Source organism: Pectinophora gossypiella, chromosome 19 (genome assembly GCF_024362695.1).
Source record: "Pectinophora gossypiella chromosome 19, ilPecGoss1.1, whole genome shotgun sequence".
In the NCBI taxonomy this organism is placed as follows: domain Eukaryota; kingdom Metazoa; phylum Arthropoda; class Insecta; order Lepidoptera; family Gelechiidae; genus Pectinophora; species Pectinophora gossypiella.
Window position 1 is genome coordinate 9806173 of NC_065422.1, and position 14701 is coordinate 9820873.

Genomic DNA, 14701 nt, shown 5'->3' on the forward strand with positions numbered 1-14701 from the left:
ATCTACAATAACTCACGTCAAAAAAAACCTATTGTACCTTAATGAAAACTTTGTACCTAATTTTGGTCCTACGGATAATTTAGGTTCATTTTTATGATGCTAGTAAACTATAAAAATGTAATGACTGCAAATAAAACTCAATTTTTTCATGTGACGTAATTAATTAATTGAATCGTGGTACCACTATTATTAAGAATGTTCGATTCGAAATTTAAATTCAAAATTCAAAAATATCTTTACTCGGTAGGTTGTACACATTGGATCGTCAATCTCTATAACTCCTTCATTTAATGTCGATCTTTAGATATTAGTAATTATTTATACATGTTTTTACTACTATTCATTATTATTTATGTAACTTCGATGACACATATTATAAGTTCAGATTTGCCTTACATACAAAAAAAAAACACTGCCATTGTTAGATAGCTAAGTTATTAAATGTTATTCAAAAGTCTTTGAACTGTATCGTAATCTTATGATTATGATTAGAATAAGTTCGTTTCATCGAATTAAGATGAGACCCTGATTCTTGCTGTAGGACACATAGGTGGTGGTAGCATGTCATAGACAAGCGCCATGTTTAAATTTAAAAAAAATAATGGATACAAAATGGAGTAACAAGAACGACGCCATTTTATTTTCCCGCTCCTTATATTCATATATTCAACAAAGTTATACCAATCCTACATTCTAATTTCTTCAATGGCTGTTCAAATAAGTGCAATATCGGTTGTTCGGTGTCGTTCCACGCCGTCTTTTGTGACACGATGCGCCTCTAACACTTTTTTTTCTTCTATGATAATAAGCACTTCTTGTGGTGTATAGGTATCATACATTGTTTTAAGTTTACGCGGTTATTATCATAATTAAAACACATAATAACGGGTTCTTACCGCGTTTAAATGGGGATATGAGACTCCCGATATTAAGAGGGTAGACAGATATGTCTGCCCGTAGAAAATTATGGATCTACCTACTCCACTCCAATCTCATCAGTCATCCCGTGATCATGGCACTTGCAACAGTGTCGAAATATCGGGAGTCTCATATCCCCATTTAAACGCGGTAAGAACCCGTTATTATGTGTTTTAATTATAGGTATCATTTTAGGTAAGCCACCAGTGTCGCTTCCTATTTTGGGCCTTAGTTAGTTTACACTTTTTAATAGAGATTTGTGGTCTATTTGTTATACGAGGTCCATGACAGGATTCAACAACTTCTCTCCATTCATTATTATTTAATTAATAAGTAGCTAAAATTAAACAGCTGGCTTTCATGTTCGAATTATAAAATCATGCAGCGGATAATGAAAAGTAGATACCTTTGAACTCGGAATTCATAATGAAATGATGAAATGTTAAACAACACAAAAATGAACTTAAATTTTTAATCTGTTATGATTTCACAACCTACATAGCTAACTTACATTATTGAAAGTTGTACAAAATAAACCGATTTTAAAATCCGTCAAACAAAAAGTCATCATCTTCCGTTTCTCACAGGGTCCGCTTACCTAACCTGAAGATTTGACAGGTCCGGTTTTTTACAGAAGCGACTGTCTGACCTTCCGACCAGCGACTTTTCTACCAACTAGGCTACCATGGCTCTCAAATAAAAAGTCAAAAATAATATTTTGTTGAATAAAATGTTAAAATCTCATACAAACTTACATACAATAATATGAAGTTCGTCATAAGTGTTTAGAAGCCTATAGATTACTGGTCAAATTGATAACATTCTTCTTTTTTCAAGTCGGTTAAAAATAACCTCTAAAGTAGCTTCTATGCTGGGCAGGGAGCGAATAAAAAACAAAGAACATGTTCAGCCGCTTGTCTTCCGGGGCATGTCGGAAAATCCGACAGAGGGATGTCCTTTCTAACATGATGGGCAATGAAATTACTATGGGCGATAGGCTTATCCCTTATCACCATAATTTTCATCATATTTCTTAGGACTCCGTATCAAATTTAAATTCAAAAGCATCTTTATTCGGTAGGTAACATACCTCTCATTTCTTACATACCAGTCATTTTTTACATAACGAACGTTGTTGAAATGTGTGTGGATTGATTATTTCACCACTCGCAGACTGTATTAAAAGAAAAAGAGAAGTTCGATGAATACAAAATTAATTTAAAAATAGTAAATAATTAATATTTTTTATAACCTTTTTTTAAAAGGTATTTTTATGTTGCAATTGTCAACATGCTGCGCCTCAAGAAGTAAAGTTATCAAAACTTAAACTTATACAATTTCTATACATCAACCTAAACCGGATAAAAACACATGAACTTTAAACATATACAACAGACTCACAATATGAAATATTGTACGAAAGCATGTCAACTTTAACAATAATTACTGTAACTGTGTCAAAAATCTAAACATGAAAGTTAATGTATAAAATTTATCACAAAATGAAAGAAAGTGCATCAACTTTTAAACATTACACAAATTCATAATAGAACACTGTTTTGAAAGCTTACAATTGAGAATGCTTCAGTAAAGAAAATAAAGCAAAGTGGTACCTATCTAATCCGTTAGGACGAGGTGAAAATAATTCTATATAGTCTACCTACTTGTACTTATGTTTTTTTTTCTACCTGTTACCGTTATTATCTTGCTTCACGCCCGATAACACGCGCTTTGTAAAAACACAATACTTACTTTTTTATTTTGCTTATTTTTTGTTGACATTTTTACTCGTTTAATCTTGTGAAGTTACTTTGAAGAAATGAAAAACATTGTTTGATAATTATTTTTTTTTGTATTTTGGAGTGGTTATGATTAATTTTCGTGTTGTAGTAAAGTTGTGACACCTAAACCCCGGTGTATGTACGGTATAGTCAGATATTCATCCATCGCAAGATGAACTAAGTACGATCACGAGTACTAATATGTATAAACTTTGAAACCATGTCACATTAACTTTTTTGACAAATTAAACCGTAAGTCTCCTTAAATGTCAAAATATGATAGTTTGACAGGGTTCTAAAGTGCGTATATGTTTGTACTGCTCATGACTGTACTGTACAATTGGCATATTAATTGTTTTAATCGGCCATAATCGGTCGCCCAACTTATTTCTGAAAATAGCGAATATCGATAGTGATCGATTTCCCTATTTAACTTTAACATTGCATTTTTAAGGAACAATTCAAATCCAGACAACAACAAAAAATATCTTAATAATTATTTAAAACTTAATGTTACAAACAATTTTGTACTGAAGTATGTACTTACAAAAATTAAAATCCTTAGCCATTCTTAAAAAGAAATAAAGAATGCAAATTTTAAATTAAAATGTTTGTCCGCGATTCTGGGGTACTCACGATGAGTACGATGTGTTAATAGCGGACAAACATTTTAAATTGAAAAAATCAGGAGTGTTTTGTTTTTCCTTTGTTATTTGGGGTTCCATAATAAATATATCAAGCCCTATATCCAGCCCCAGGGGGGACAGAGTCGTCTTCTCTGCCCTCCACTGGGGAAATTCCTGTTTGGCGAGTCCTTACCACGGGGGTGGAAGAGTACCCTCTTCCTTCAGTAGGCCGGAGATGGTAGCTGAGTTTGGATAGGGACCCAGACCTAATGGGTATAACGAAGAACCCCTAGCCCAGTGATACGAGTGAAGACCTTAACGGTTGCAGAGGCGGAGATGTGAGCTATCGGTACGGTAACGTATGACGGGAGAGGCGAGTCACAGGGATTGTAACCTGGAACCTGACAGAGGGCAGCAGTAACTGTCAGAACTATTCAGAGGCGGAGGACAGAAGTCCTAGTACGGCTTTGAAATAGATTACTCTGGGCGCCATCCCACTCGCGTCAGACCGAGCACTGCGGGGCGGAAGGCAAGAGGGAAATCACTGTCCTATTTTTCCCTAAAAACGTATCATAGAGAAATTAAGAGCCACGCTCTTGTCGGTGTAGCATTCTAACTTCTTGTCTATCAAAGGCCAATTCCTACACTTTTTTAGAAGACACTAGTTCACTTAAGATAAGTAAACAAACGTCGTTCGAGGCAAATATTGAGAGTTATTGAGGACAGAAGAGGCAAGATGATTGGAAACTTAATAAAACACGACGAATTTATTCAAAACATCATAGAAAAAAAGCTACAAGGAAAGAGAGGAAGAGGAAGACGAGAAGAACTTACATGGAACAGATCAAAGAGAAGGTGAAAATTATGATCATGTATTTTTTTTCCTAGATGGCTCAGTTAACTAAGCATTGTGGCCCATACTTCAGCCAATCTTACTAATTTTGTGAGCTATGTCGAATGGTAGCACTTGTAGCCACAGCAAAACTACTAATACAGTTTGCACACTACAAAGAAGTTCCTGCGAGGAAAACACACACAAGGGAACCTAAGCACACAGACATCTTTCTTCCGCTGAAACGAGAGACCACTACAATATACCTCATTCTTTCACAATACAGCACGAAATATAGGGTAATTAATTAAATAAAGACCATACGACAAGATAATTAACTAAGTCAATGTTGTGTGTGGTAAGTGAGTGAACGTGTGGGAACTTAATTAACTGTTTTTTCCCTCATTATTTAAGAACTGCGTTCTTATCGGCGCTCAAAATATTAAATATATGTTGGGGATGCCAACAAGCGTTATCGGCGGCACCAGTCACTCACATTACAATCCATTATCCCGTTTTTCACAGGGTCCGCTTACCTAACCTGGTTATTTGACAGGTCTGGCTTTTTAAAGAAGCGACTGCCTGTCTAACCTTCCAACCCGCGAAGGGAAAATCAGCCCAATACAGGTTAGGTCACATACCTCCGAAAATGCATTTCTCGGGAACGTGAGTTTCTTCACGATGTGTTCCTTCACCGCTAAGCACGTGATAATGATCCAAGATCCAAACATGAATTCGAAAATAAATTCGACAATGCCGGATTCGAATCAGCGACTTCAAAGTAAAAGGCAAGCGTTCTACCAACTGGGCTACCACGGCTCTCCCTACATTATTACTCATACGATATAATTAATACACACTCGTTTTTTAGGACTATACAAGGGCTTCATCATCATCAGCCCATTAACGTCCCTACTGCTGGGGCACAGGCCTTCCCTATGGATGGATAGGGAGATCGGGCCTTAAACCATCACGCGGGCCCAGTGCGGATTGATGGTTGTTAACGACTGCTAATGCAGCCGGGACCAACGGCTTAACGTGCCTTCCGAAGCACGGAGGAGCTCGAGATGAAAACTTTTTTTTGTGGTCACCCATCCTATGACCGGCCTTTGCGAAAGTTGCTTAACTTCAACAATCGCAGACCGAGCGCGTGTACCGCTGCGCCACCAAGCTCCTCATACAAGGGCTTATATAGCGTTAACACGCTGTTTTTTTTTTGCTATGGTCCTATAGAACAGTCAGGCTAACATCTGCAAATCAAAAGGTATTTAACTAACCGCACAACTCGAATTGTTTCGTAGTTTACGAGAAGCTCATGACAGAGTACTAAATACCAGAACTGTACCTACAACTTGTTAAAAGACAATTTGCAGCCAGTTCAAGTTTAAATTTCCACCATATACTTATATAAAATAAGCTCATGACTATACATACATACATACATAAACTCACACCCATGTTCCCCGAAGGGGTGGGCAGAGCCACAAATAATCAGAAGACTATTTGTAGCCACTTTTGATACATAGTCCTAAGATGGATAATGATGAATCGTATGGTGATAGGGGATCAGCCTATCGCCCATATAGATTCATCATTTTTGGTAGGACGCTTTCCCTTTGTCGGCTTTTACGACATGCACGGGAGGAGAAGCAGCAGAACACATTCTATGTTTTTTCTTTACTCCCAGTTCCGCAGAGGAGCTACACAGACTATCATCATCATCAGCCGTACGACGCCCACTGTTGGGCATAGGCCTCCCCCAAGGATCTCCACGACGATCGGTCCTGCGCTGCCCGCATCCAGCGGCTTCCCGCGATCTTCACCAGATCGTCGGTCCACCTTGTAGCGGGCCTACCCACTGAGCGTCGTCCGAGACGTGGTCGCCATTCTAGAACCTGTAATTCAGACTATACAGACGTTATAATATAGCCCATTGCCTTTGTAGAAAAAAAAAGTATTTACATGTTAGCATGCAATAACCCGCTACTACTGTTATATTTGTACCAATTTTTCCTGTACCCAAAGGTTGCCTGGAAGAAATTGCTGCATGAGCAATAACGCCGTATATTGTCCCTTTCAAATCAAATCAAATCAAATCAAATATACTTTATTGCACAGAACTAGAATTTCAACAATCAGACATAACACATGAATACAGTACAATTTGGGCGGCCTTATCGCTCTAGAGCAATTTCTTCCAGGCAACCAACAAAAGGAAACAAACATTTACAACTTGGATGCGGGATGGTGCAACAAAAAAATAAATAAATAAATACCTAAAAGTAAAACTAAAGTTAATATAATAAATACTCTATACTATACGTACATATATTAATAAATACTCAATTTAATATAATCCATATATACTAAAAATATACCTAACCATAATCTAAAGAAAACTATAATAATAAATAATAGACTATACAAACACATACAGGTATTGAAATAAATAAAAAACATCAAACATAATAGTAATATCCTAAGAATATCCACATAAGGATTCAAAATGAGCTCGCAACTGGTTTTTGAAGCTCTGAAGAGAGTTAGCGACTCTGATGGAAGCAGGTAAGGAGTTCCATAAGCGCACAGCTTGCACAGTAAAAGACTGGCCGTAGTAATCAGTTCGGTGGGTGGGAGCTACCAATAGCATCCTAGATCCTAGATCCCTTTCTGTATCTGTTGTCTTTATTTCTGTATCGTGTGCCCATTGTGCCCAATTAAGTGTTTTATCTACCTATCTATCTTTAATATTATACAGAATTCATAACTTGCGTTTTCCTTATTTTTAACAATATCCCAGAGTTCGTAAACGTATATGAATAATGGAGGAATAACAAACTTGTTTACACTGGACTTTTATAATTTGCTCTCATATTAGTTTTTGCAACTTTATATGCGCAGTCAGCTCAGGGGATTATTCCCGGGTATATCCGGGTTTCCGGGGTTGCAAAAGCATGCACTGTAAACATTTTATGCTTCAAGCTATATGTGTGCCTTTTGTTTTCCAGTAGCATTTCGCTTTAGTTGACATGAAAAGGTATATTTATATGTACCTACTAATAATTTCAACATATTATTATAATATTTGCTTCTTACTCCTCAAATCGATGAGGCTTGTGCACTATGGGACATGTATACATAACACATATAACATAAGATCACGAGTCATATAGATCCATCGAAAGATGAATTAAACCCACACTTCACCGAGCTTTCTGTTAGACCAATTACCGCGTGAGAGCCTTCAGCGCTCCCCATTTGTCCGGCCAAGTAGTTAATGCCATCTGCGGCAAATCTACAATAAGTCACATCAAAAAAAGAATGTTAGACCAACGTGATAGGTGAGCCGTATCGCCGTCCATAATGGTCGAGTTAAATGTGTTAGTGGAAACTGTTCTTGGTGCTAACTCATTGGTGCAAGTCCGATACTGGGGCTTGAACTGGCGCTCCCAACAAAAAAAAATCATGTCAAATGTTCCCAAGACGAGATCATATCGATTGCAATATCAAAAAGTCATCTGATCTCATGTAGAGCCAAGCTTCTAACTCTACACGCCCTAACTATACCAACACTAAGTTCACAAACTCTACAATACATAGAAGAAGAAGAAGAACCTCTTGCTCATTATGTTTTCCAGGCTATCCGGAACCTTTCCGGAAGTATTTGTTTTTCTTCTATCTTGTGTGTAGGTGACTTGTTATAATTTACATTTTAATATATACAATAATACACACATAACACACACACAACACTTTCATTCATTCACCATACAGAAACACAAAACGAAATAATTATAATTTATTTCGTTTTACCAAAGTGTGAGTTGTGAGCTGAATTACCAACCCCATCAACCCTGGTGTCATGGTTATAATTGAGCCGCCAAAGGCCCCTGACATGGATCATGTAAAGACTACATACTTACATCAGTAAGTAGTAATGGGACCAACGGATTAACGTGCCTTCAGAGGCAAGGTAATCATACCAGATAATGAATGTAAAACCTGTGTTTCTAAGAGTCTGTCCTTAGAATGGTAAATACATTCGATAATAAAGATTGGGCAGTCACTGTCTCTGAAGGTACAGGGTTGCTTAGTTAGGAAGACAGGAGTTCACATAGCGTAAAACATAATATTTCAATTGAAGTTATTATTATAAATCAAAAACACTTATTTGCACAAAGCTGAACATTAAAAAAAGGACAAATAAGTACATAAGACAGTATTGCTAAATAGCAAGTTTAGTTTTGTTTTAAATACTTAAATCGTTATCTCCCTAGCATTATTCCGTTTTTTACAGGATCTGCTTACTTTACCTGACTTTACCTGCGGTTTTTACAGAAGCGACTGCCCGTGTTACTTTGCGACCCGCGAAGGGAAAACCAGCCCAATATATCGTTTTAAATACTTACTTACATATTTTTTTGCAAATATTTAATAAAAATGTGGAGCGCGGCTAAGCTTAAGTTGCTACAAAATAGCTATTGCTAGTATTCTGAGATTTGATTTTATTTGTCCACTTCCAACTATAAAAATGTAAAAGGCTTTACTATGCAACAATGTCTCTTTTTAAAATACCACTGTCATAAAATGTAAACGTGTTCCGCACATTTTGCCAAGTTCTAGAAGAAAATTTTGTTGCATGATATAATGTATATATAATAAACTTTCGACATAATCATCTTCGAGCTATAAGTTCTTTAGCCAACTTTACTAAATGTTGTTAAAATTAAAACGCTTGCAGTTAGAATTCTTGATACTTAGTATACTTTCGTGTTGGAATGTTGTTGGAATGGAAGCGAATAAAAATTAAAGAACACATGCACGTTGCATCAACAAAATATATTATCATAACATAAACATAACATAAACAGCCTATATACGTCCCACTGCTGGGCACAGGCCTCCCCTCAATCAACCAAAATATATTATTATCATCGTCATTAATTTAAGAGCCACACTCTTTTCGGTGTAGCATTCTGCATTCTTGTCTATCAAAAGCAAATTCTTTGACTTCCTTATAAGACACGACGTTCGCCTGCTTTTTGAATTCCAGTTCCATGTAAGCACCTCTTGGTCTTACCCTTCCTACCTTTTCTTTTGTTAATTTTATATTCATATGTAAGTATTAGGGTTTTTAAAGGAACCATGTTTTTCCATCATCGCATGATGACTTTGTACTATAAGATATAAGTAAATAAATAAATCTTCCCTTCTATGATGTTTTTAATAAATAAAATATATTATTATCTGGTTGGGCAACCAACAAGACATCAGGTGAAGTAGCGTTTGTACTGCTTACTTTTTATTGGTGACGAGACCGCGGTTGTGCCAATATAGGGCCCTAGCAGCGTAGTATTATAGCGTCTTGTTTATATAATCCATATAAACAAACCATGACGACCTCCGTGGTCCAGTGGTTGAGCGTTGGGCTCACGATCCGGAGGTCCCGGGTTCGAATCCCGGTGGCGACATATCACAAAAATCACTTTGTGGTCTCTAGTTTGGTTAGGACATTACTGGCTGATCACCAGATTGTCCGAAAGTAAGATGATCCGTGCTTCGGAAGGCACGTTAAGCCGTTGGTCCCGGTTACTACTTACTGATGTAAGTAAGTAGTTGTTACATGAGCCATGTCAGGGGCCTTTGGCGGCGCAATAGTAACCCTGACACTAGGGTTGATGAGGTAGGTACTGCACCTCACAACCCTCACGATAGAAGAAGAACAAACCATATTCATGTAATTATAACAAATCAAAAGTATTAAACTATTCCTCTGTAACTTAATACTTATCCATGTACATAAATCAAACCTTAACTCAATAATCCGTTCAGATTTGGGTAGTGTCCTAGGTCAAATATATTTTGAAATTCTTATTGCTAAATAAAGACAGATCTATAAGTGACAAAAAATTGTTTCTTTTTCTATTTAACTTATTTATGAACGAATAAAGCAAAATGTAAAAATAAGTACGACATTTTTTGTTTTTCTATGACGTCACAGGTTGCTTTTTCATACAAATTCTACAGTAATTTCGTGTTTTGCCGTTTAGTAATAAGTAACTGATTTGACTAGTTAGAAACTTCCCCATTTTAATCTCAAATTGTGTTGTGTGTATTGTGTGCTTTTCGGTATATATGTTGTCCTTATCTCTGTATTTTGTGTCCATTCTGCTCAATAAAGTATTTTATCTATCTATCTAGGTAAGGTCCCTTTGGCAAACGATAATTTCAAATATTTACAGGACGCTTTAAATGAGGATCGCGTTTAATCAAGAGTATGCAAATTTATGATCGGTTTGACGAGAAACAACGTTGATTTAAGATCAGGTTATCCATTTAACTCATAAAGCTCTTATAGATTAGTATAACGAGTATTTTATATCGACAGACGCCGGTTCGAATCCTAATCGGCTCATTATCTATTGTTGAACTCTCTGTTGACATCTTTGTACTTCAATTAACCAAGTGGAAACTCCAGATTTGTTATATACATCACTGTATATCGCATGCTTTTAATGGTACTGAAAAGTATCGGCGTCCGAAGGACGTAATATACGATCCCGACGACCCGATTACTCTAGCCATAGAGGCAGCCAATCAGCTCGCGACACCAAACACTTCAGGACCCCGATATCGACCCCGCCGGCGTGGTCGGCGATTTCCCTCATTCAGCGCTTATCGCTATCGACCCACTAGGGTCGATTAATTCTTTCAAATATTTTTCCTCTCAGACGACGCCCTGAGCTGAGGTTCGCGCCCAACTGGGCACCCTCAGGCCTGTTGTCTTAAACGTTGTACCGGGTGAGAGCCTTCAGCGCTCCCCATTTGTCCGGCCAAGTAGTTAATGCCATCTGCGGCAAATCTACAATAAGTCACATAAAAAAAAAGGATGCTTTTAATACATGTACCTTGCGGGAGAAGGCCATACAATCTTGCCACTCATCATCCCCCTAGCATTATCCCGTTTTTCACAGCGTCCGCTTACCTAACCTGAAGATTTGACAGGTCCGGTTTTTACAGAAACGACTGCCTGTCTGACCTTCTAACCCGCGAAGGGAAAACGATCCAAATACAGGTTAGGTCACATACCTCCGATAATGGATTTCTCGGGAATGTGAGTTTCCTCACGATGTTTTCTTTCACTGCTGAGCACGTGATAATAAAAACAATCAAAAATGTAATACTTACAAAGAGAAAAGTAAATCGAAAAAACCGACTACCGGATTTGAACCCACAGTTCTTGACAAGCCGGGACCAGCGTATCATTACACCACCGGGTCCTCACTTTTTATTTTTAGATTTAATTTTCTCCGGAGTTTCCTGTAAAAAATCGGACCTGTCAATTCTCCAGTTTAGGTAAGCGGACTCTGTGAAAAAACGGGATAATGCTAGGGAGATGATAAGTTTCCATTGTTTATATTTCAACGACATTTTAGGTATTACATTAAAATTTCATAATATATTATAATTATGAATTTTAGCCTCGGAGTCGGGTTGGGTTGCAAATGTTATACAAACAAAGGCCACCGTTATAACCATTCCACTGTGTGAACATACTCCCTTAGCGACCGAAAACAGATCGAAATCAATTAATTGAACCTTTTATTCCAATTAAGCTCCGAACAGATTATTATAAATGATTTAATTGCAATACGCAGATTACCTCATAAATAATGTGATGGAATTTATTATTTTAGAGGTCTATATTGCTCTTGTTAATAAAGCCGCCGATTCGTACTTTTTGATGTGTAGTTTCTGTTTTTGCGTGCATTCATTAATACAGAGAATATACATACATAAATTCACGCCTATTTCCCACCGGGGTAAGCAGAGACTTGTGACACACCGGCGTGTGTCTATGAAACGATTGATGAATGTGCCTCTTCCACATTCATCAATCGTTTCATACACACACGCCGGTTCAGAGTAGATCGAACTGAATCTTTTCGAAGGTCAATTTGGTAATGCACAGAAAAAAAAGGATATTACAACAGTGTAGTACTACTGATTGGAGTTTGTTTCTCCCTTAACTTACTTTATAGACTTACCTACGCTATAAAAATATGGTGTCCAATTATTTGTTATTGTCATTGTCATCAGCATTATTTCTGTTCATATATAAATTTATTTATATAATTTGTGAGGTCTTTAAAATCTTTTTCATAAAAGGAATATGCTAGAACACATCACATAAGCCCACCCACGACTTTATCGCAACTGGGGTACTCAGAGGTACATACCTCGCGATATGAACTAAGTACTCACGCCTCACCGAGCTTTAACCCATACAACAATGTAGAATAGACCAATGAACATAGATACTTAAATAGTAATATAGAGGTATTTCTTTTGTTATACATATAAGCGACAGTGTGGCAACTCAGTTACGATGCAACGATTCCGTAGCGCATTGTGTGTTACCATCTTTAGTCAAAAAACGATCTTGATAGTCAGACAAACAGACGTACGAAAAACAAAGTTATTGTGTGATGCTCTGTCGCGGGGCCACCACCTCCAATTCAGTTGAAAACGATATAGATTACTGTACGTACCATGTACATAGTGTACGTGAAAAGATTTTATGTGTACGTGCTATAATTAGAAAGAAAACAACAAATTAAAGTGTATATGACGGCATGAATAAAACGTGAAGCGCTGAAGATTTTAAGAAACAATCTCCTTGCGAGAACATTTTATCTATGCACAAACTATTTCAGACGAACGTCTCTCATACAAAACAAAGAGCCTCAGAAATTAGAGTATGACACTTGATTTGACATATAAAATTATATTGCCACACGCAAAAATAATTGTGGGGTTGCCATAGTAATGATATGGCACGGCGTGGCAGTAGTGATAGCTTTAAATTATTTAGATTACTTTAAATTTTGATGACAAGGTTTGGTGACGGATCGGTACGGCACTGACAATTTATGTCAAATCTGTCATAGATACACGGCCGGAAATGTTCATACAAAAAAATTGTACCATAGCGCAAATGTACCGAGTTTAGAAAATGACAGCTACTTCACCCCTCTCCTACTTCATTTCACCCCTCTGCGATCTTCCGCCATCTTGGGACAATCTTAGGTTAGGATATAAACATAGACACAAGGGCAAGCGCTGCCCGCCCGGCGTCCTAACCAAACAAATTCCAAAATCAATCATTGTTTCATTGTAGTTTTATAAATGTAAGTGATCGAGTGAAATTTGCGTTGAATAAATTCCGTAGTTAGCCTCTCAACTAGAAAACTGTGATATCCATACAGTATGAGTGTAAGATAAGTAAGCGAAAAGACGAAAAGACGCTATATTTCACCAGTTTCCTAAAAGTGAGCTAGGAAGAACTCTAGAAGTGCAGAAGTTACAGTGTTTGTGTGATGACAATTTTCGAAGGCTTAGGACTACTGGGAACAATTGTGTTTGCCATGCGGATTGCACAAAGACATTTTTATTAAAAACTATCCGGGTCTCTCAAGATTAGCAGTGTTATTATAAACAAAATATTAAAGGGTACAGATGTCTCTAGATTAGAGAGTTTAGAGGAAAGTTTGCCATTAATGCAAAAAGGCATATTTAAAATAATAATAATAAAGCTCTATTTCAGAAAAAAAAATCCATAAAGTATAAAACAAAATTAAAAAATAAAATGTTATACAAGTAAACTGCAGTCTTTTTTTATAAACCTTGTCATCAAAATTTAAAGTAATCTAAATAATTTAAAGCTATCACTACTGCCACGCCGTGCTATATCATTACTATGGCAACCCCACAATTATTTTTGCGTGTGGCAATATAATTTTATATGTCAAATCAAGTGTCATACTCTAAATTCTGAGGCTCTTTGTTTTGTATGAGAGACGTTCGTCTGAAATAGGTTCTCTTAGTAGTTTGTGCATAGATAAAAAGTTCTCGCAAGAAGATTGTTTCTTAAAATCTTCAGCGCTTCACGTTTTGTTCATGCCGTCATATACACTTTAATTTGTTGTTTTCTTTCTAATTATAGCACGTACACATAAAATCTTTTCACGTACACTATGTACGTAGTACGTACATCAAACTATACTACAATTTACAGGAAGAAAACATCTCGAAGTATGCAAACTGAGTGGCTCCGCTGGGGAGTATGCTCTCCAGCGAAGCCACTTTAATTTGTTGTTTTCTTTCTAATTATAGCACGTACACATAAAATCTTTTCACGTACACTATGTACGTAGTACGTACATCAAACTATACTTCAATTTACAGGAAGAAAACATCTCGAAGTATGCAAACTGAGTGGCTCCGCTGGGGAGTATGCTCTCCAGCGAAGCCACTTTAATTTGTTGTTTTCTTTCTAATTATAGCACGTACACATAAAATCTTTTCACGTACACTATGTACGTAGTACGTACATCAAACTATACTTCAATTTACAGGAAGAAAACATCTCGAAGTATGCAAACTGAGTGGCTCCGCTGGAGAGTATGCTCTCCAGCGAAGCCACTTTAATTTGTTGTTTTTTTTCTAATTATAGCACGTACACATAAAATCTTTTCACGTAC